We start from the raw sequence: 6,462 nt of genomic DNA on the forward strand, positions 1-6,462 counted from the left end.
CAGCCAGTTATCCCAAACCATTTATTGAATAATGTATATTTTTCCTATTGTATTGAAAACCTCTCTCCACATAAACCAAATTTTTGTATATGTTTGGGTTTACTCCTGGTTTTTCTATTTGCTTCCATTCATCTGGCTATTAATTTTTGAGCCAGTGTAAGACTATTTTAATTACAATGACTTGATATTTTAATATCTGATATGGCTAATACGTCCCCCATACTCTTCTTTATCATTCATAGTGTGGCTTTTCTCGCATTTCATTTTTGATATGCATTTTAGAGTCCCGCCCTCCCTCTGCCCCTCCCCTAATTGTTTTCTTTTGGTATTGATCATGTTAAATTTATAGATCAAAGCAGGAAGATGGATATCTTTGTAAGGAATCTTTCTATTCAAGAAAAGGGAACATCTTTCTATTTATTTAAGCCTTTTACTTTCCATTAGATGATTATTTAAGTTTACTTCATATGGATCTTACAGATTGCTTCTTAAGTTTTTACTAGAAATTTTTTCCTTTGGATTACAATTCTAAATGGTATCTTTTCTTTCATTAAATCTTCTGGTTGACTGTTGTTTCTAGAAAAGCTATTGATTTTTTCTTTTTTTGCGTTATGCGGGCCTCTCACTGTTGTGGCCTCTCCCATTGTGGAGCACAGGCTCCGGACCCGCAGGCTCAGCGGCCATGGCTCATGGGCCTATCTCCATGTGGGATCTTCCCGGACCAGGGCACGAACCCGTGTCCCCTGCATCGGCAGGCGGACTCTCAACCACTGCACCACCAGGGAAGCCCAAGCTATTGATTTTTTAAAAATTAATTTATAAAGTTATTTCAATCTTATTGTTGGGGTACTTTTTTAGTTGATTCTCTTCAGTTTTCCAGACATACAATCACAATATCTGCAAATACTAATAATTTCCCTCCTCTTGTCTAATTTTTACCTTGTTTCTTGTAGTTTCAGAGGGGCCTTGTTATGAGATGTTTTTCAAGCCTGACTTAGAGGAGGGTCAGACATCTGCCAGCAGCTTTGACCTCTGAACCTCTAGTTAGAGGTGGCAGAGTGAAGGAGGAATCAGCAAGGTCTCTGGCTCCACATTGCTGGATTCACATTCCAGCTCCACCAGTTATGGTCACACACACAGCAATGTGTGTGACCGTGGACACACTTAACCTTACCTAACCTTTCTGTGGCTCAGTTTCTCATCTATAAACTAATAGGATCCACCTCACAGGATGGTTAGGAGGACTAAGTTAGTGCACATAAAAGTACTTAGTACTGTGTGGTCAGCATATAGAAAGCATCGAAAAATAGCTGTTGATATTGTCATTAGAGCTAATAGTCACGGACACTTCCAGCAGGGCTTCCCTCTACAAAAATTTGTAATATATTCACTGCATCTTTAAATATTTAAGAACCACCTTCAAACTCTTCAGGCTTCTTCCTTCATTAAAACTTGTTCTCTATAAAGAATCTAAGTCTGATAAGTTTATTTAAATAAAAGCATGCATGACTGTGGGTTCTTAAAGTAGTAGCCTCTTTTCTGTAAGGACTGTCTTTTGACTGCAGAAATAACCTGAAGATACGAAGCAGCCCAGAAGGACCACCTCGCATGAGAAGGCAGTTGATGGTCGTTCTTTAATGCAACAGCTGTTAATGATCAGGTGCACTCAGTGACACAAAGATCAATAAGACCATTTCCTGTCACTGAGGGACACACAGTCTAACATGTGAGATAGATGCTCATGCAGCTAACTAGGACTTGTTTTGTAGGTGTCTCAGTTTGTCTAGACAGTTTTGGAGGACCTGCTAAACAAACCCTTAGGAATCTCTTTGTATGAGGCACTGATGAGGTTGGGGGACACTCCCTGAGTCAAGAGTGGAGGTATGACAGCTTCATCCTAGGCGGGAGGTGGGGGATCATTTTAAGTGTCTATCACTTAACAATTAGCTGCTATTAATTGAGTTCTTGTTATGGACCGGACACCTTAGATATGTCCGTATTATCTCCTTTCATCCTCTCCACAGCTCTTAGAGGAATACGTGATGGGCCTCATTGCACAGATAAAAACAGAGGTTTGAGGAGATGAAGGACTTGCCTCAGGCTAACCAAGCAGTGAATGGCAGAATTGGGATTTGAACTGCTGTCTGTCTGTCTGCTGCCATCAGCAGTGCTTTATCCTGGTTGTCCTCTGATTTAGCTCACATGGGCTTATGCTGGAGCTCCACGTGAGGGGGTGAGGGGGCTGAACTAGTGAGGGAGTAAGAACTGGAAGAATTCATTGGCTAAAATCTCTGGGACATGGGTGCTTAACTCAACCATGTTGAGTTAGGTTGCCCAGCAGGGTTATGTAGGTTGTTTACTGCACAAGGTTGTTTACTCAGCTGGGGGGCGAGAGGGGCTGAAATCCAGACTGAGCTCCACTTCCCAGAGGCAGCTTGGTGAGGGCTGCACATGTCAGAGGAAGGAGTGCCTTTTTCCAGTTCTTGTGATGGCGACTATAGGCTAACTCCAGCCCTGACTCACGTGGCAGCCCAAAAGGGAGTTATCAGTATTTTCCTCGCTTGGAGTGGCCTCTGGAGCACAGAAATGGCAGTGCCCCGGGTCATGGATCCGGCAGCTTTCAAATATGTCTAGGTCTGTCTATTCTGCTCCAGGCTTTTTAAATGAACTCACTGGTTCTTGATGCCCCGCTGTGGGCACCCTCGCTCCATATCTGGAACTGGCTGGTTTGTAGTCCGTCCTCTTCTCCACTATTCTGCACCTCCAGTCTTTCTACTTTCTCTACCTGGAACAGAGTCAGGTTTTGTGGGACCTGAAGCTTACAAAATTTTAGACCCTCTTTTGGAAAAAAATGTCACACTTGGAATACAGAGTCAGGTGCAGAGCCTGGGAAGGGGCCCTGGGCAAGTGAGAAGGCCCTAAAGCATATGCTTCATAGCCTCATTCTAAATCTGCCTGTTTTCACCACACGCTTTGCTCACCCTTTCACTCGGGCCTTGTCTCTTGTCTCCGCCTAGTCCTTTGGATCGACGTGGCCTAGACTTTGGCCTTCAGTGTTCTGCCAGCACATGACACTCAGTCTCGGTGCCCCACTCCCACCCACAGCCACCTAGGGAAGAGCAGCTCCTCCCCCAGCTGGTGTGCAGTCCTCTCCATCCTGACCTGCCTCCATGCGGCCCCGGCCTGCAGGGGGAGGCGACAGGCTGGACCAGGGACATGTGGAAGGACAACTGGCTTTGGTAGCTTCACAGACTAGGGGTGGCCTTGGGGGGTATTTTCAGCAAGAGGAGACATCACCACCATGAGCCAGAGCAGGAGGAAGATGGAAGATATCAGAAGTCAGCGCTGGGAACACCCCTCGCTCCCCCCACCCTGTGCCCCAACACACACACACACACACACACACACACACACACACACACACAGAGGTACTGGTTGGGAATAAACTCAAGGCTCTGACCTTACTTGGGGCAGATGGGAAACAAGCCAGAGAAGCCGGCTGGGTGGTCATGGGAGAAGCATGCGTTACACACAAGTTCATGGAATGAACCCAGGGAATGGGAGTTCAGAGGAGGGAAGCCATGAGGATGCCAGGGTGCTGAAGGCTGCCCAGAGGTGACCTGAGAACTTGGCTTTGAAGGGCAGGAAGGTGTCTTTCAGGCAGTAAGAAAACGAGGGCAGGTGTCAGCTCAGCGGGAGGAGGTGAGTGGAACCGGCGAACCTACTTCAACTTTTCAAGGAAAGCCCAGTGGCAGCCTGGGCACAAGCAAACGTGTCCCGTCCCGCCCTGGGCGGTGGGTGGCTCCGGTCGGTCGCGGGGGAGCATCCTCGTGGCCCCGGGGAAGCCGGTGGCAGATGGGGTCCTGGAGCCCGGCTTTCAGACCCAGCTGGTTAAGGCCCCGGGAGGTCCCCGGGGAAGTTGGTACATCAGCATGAGATCATGAAACGCTTTCATTCACAGACACCCTGGATAACCACCAAAGAGCGAGCTAGCAAGGGAGGGAGCATTTTTTAAGTTTAAAGGAAAAAAGATGGGCAAACCAGAAGGGCTCTGACAAGCTACTGAGGGCAGACGCAATTACAGAGCTGTCAGCGGTGCAGAGATTTAAGGCAGCTCAGCCTGCGCGCCGCTGCTGCTCCGGGAGGACAAAGGGAGCCGCCTGCCGGGCGAAGGCAGCGCCCCCGCGCCCCGCGGGAGGCTGAGGCCGCGGCGCACTGCCGGCAGGGTCTCGGCCGGCCGGGAGTGGGCGGCGGCGGCGGCGCTCGGGGAGGGCGCCCGGAACCCTGAGTCTGCTGCCGGGGCAGGCGAGTCGTCGCCTGCGAGCAGGGCGGGGTCGCAGGGCTGCCTCCCGGCCGGGGTGTGCGTGTGTGTTGGTGGAGGTCCCCTAGTGCAGCCGACCGGCCACCTGTCCCAGGAGAGGCTCACAGCGCGGGTCGCCACGTTACCACCTGGAAATGAGAATTTTTAGGTAACCTTCAAAACCCGTGCACTACCTTTTTTATTTTGTAATTTTTTTCTAATTTTTAATTTTATTTTTTCACATCTTTATTGGAGTATAATTGCTTTACAATGATGTGTTAGTTTCTGCTGTATAACAAAGTGAATCAGCTATATGTATACATATGTCCCCATATCTCCTCCCTCCTGCATCTCCCTCCCACCCTCTCTATCCCACCCCTCTAGGTGGTCACAAAGCACCGAGCTAATCTCCCTGTGCTATGCGGCTGCTTCCCACTAGCTAGCTATTTTACATTTGGTAGTGTATATATGTCCATGCCACTCTCACTTCGTCCCAGCTTACCCTTCCCCCTCCCCGTGTCCTCAAGTCCATTCTCTACGTCTCAGTCTTTATTCCTGTCCTGCCCCTAGATTCTTCATAACCATTTTTTTTAGATTCCATATATATGTGTTAGCATATGGTATTTGTTTTTCTCTTTCTGACTTACTTCACTCTGTATGACAGACTCTAGGCCCATCCACCTCAGTACAAATAACTCAGTTTCGTTTCTTTTTATGGCTAATATTCCATTGTATATATGTGCCACATCTTCTTTATCCATTCATCTGTCGATGGACACTTAGGTTGCTTCCATATCGTGGCTATTGTAAATTCTGTGCACTACCTTTTAACATGACCTGCAACGTTGCTTTATTTTCTTTCGTTTTGAGTCCCCTGCCTCGCCCTTTTATTTTTGTCATGATTGCATAAGAAAACTGAACTTTTGATAGCCCAAGGGAAAAGAAAACCCCAGAATCTAGGGTCCAACAGACTTGGCTTCCTGGGCCAGCCTGCTAGCCCTGGGACCTTGAAAGCGTCATTCAACTTTTCAGAGCCTTGGTTTCCTGATCTTAAAATGGGGAAAATAATAAAAACTACAACCCAGTTTTTTTTTTAAATATACTTTTTATATTAGAATATATTTAGGTTCGTGGAAAAGTTGCTAAGATAGCACAGTTCCCAAATATCCTGCACCCAGTTCTTCCTATTACTATATCTTACATTATATGATCCATTTGTCACAATTAATGAACCAATACTGGTATAATATTATTAACCATAATTCATACTTGATTTAGATTTCTTTAGTCTTTATCTAAAGTCTTTTTTTTTTCTGTTCTTCATATTTCTGATTCTATACTTCATTTAGTTGTCATGTCTCATTTTGGCTGTGACAATTTCTCAGACTTTGTTTTTGATGACCTTGACAGTTTTGATGAGTATGGATGAGGTATTTTGTAGAATGTCTCTCAGCTGGGATTTGTCTGGTGTTTACTCTTGAATACTCTTGATGGGGTTTGGGGAGGAAGACCACATAGGTAAAGTACCATTTTCATCACATCACATCAGGATACATACTATCACCATGGCTTATCATTGTTGATGTTGACCTTGATCACTTGGCTGATGTTACTCCTGTAGAAATCAGTTGCTTTACACCCCTTTACCCCTTTCCATACTAAACACTTTGGAAAGAAGTTACTCTGCACAGACCACACTTAAGGGGCGGGGGGTTATGTTACATCTCCCTGAGGGCAGAGCATTTACATAAATTACTTGGGATTCTTCTGCGCTAAGGATTTTGTTTCTTTTCCGCCATTTATTTATATCAGTATGAACTCATGGATATTTATTTTACCCTTTAGGTTCTAATCCAATACTACATGACTTATTTTATTGCTTAACTAGTTCCAGCTTTGGCCACTTAACTAGTTCCAGCTTTGGCCACTTAGGCTGTTGCTTTAGTTTTAATTGGATTGTTTGTTTACTTATTGTTGGATTTGAAGAGTTCTTTGCATATTTTGGATAGAAGTCATTTATGTGATATATGTTTTGCAAATATTTTCTCTGAGTCTGTGAGGTTTTTTTTTCCATTCTCTTAACAATGTCTTTTTTAGAGCACAAGTTTTTTTCTTTAATGGAGTCCAGCATCACTGTTTTTCTTTCATAAATTGTGCTTTTG

Source organism: Orcinus orca, chromosome 8 (assembly GCF_937001465.1).
Source record: "Orcinus orca chromosome 8, mOrcOrc1.1, whole genome shotgun sequence".
Lineage (NCBI taxonomy): Eukaryota > Metazoa > Chordata > Mammalia > Artiodactyla > Delphinidae > Orcinus > Orcinus orca.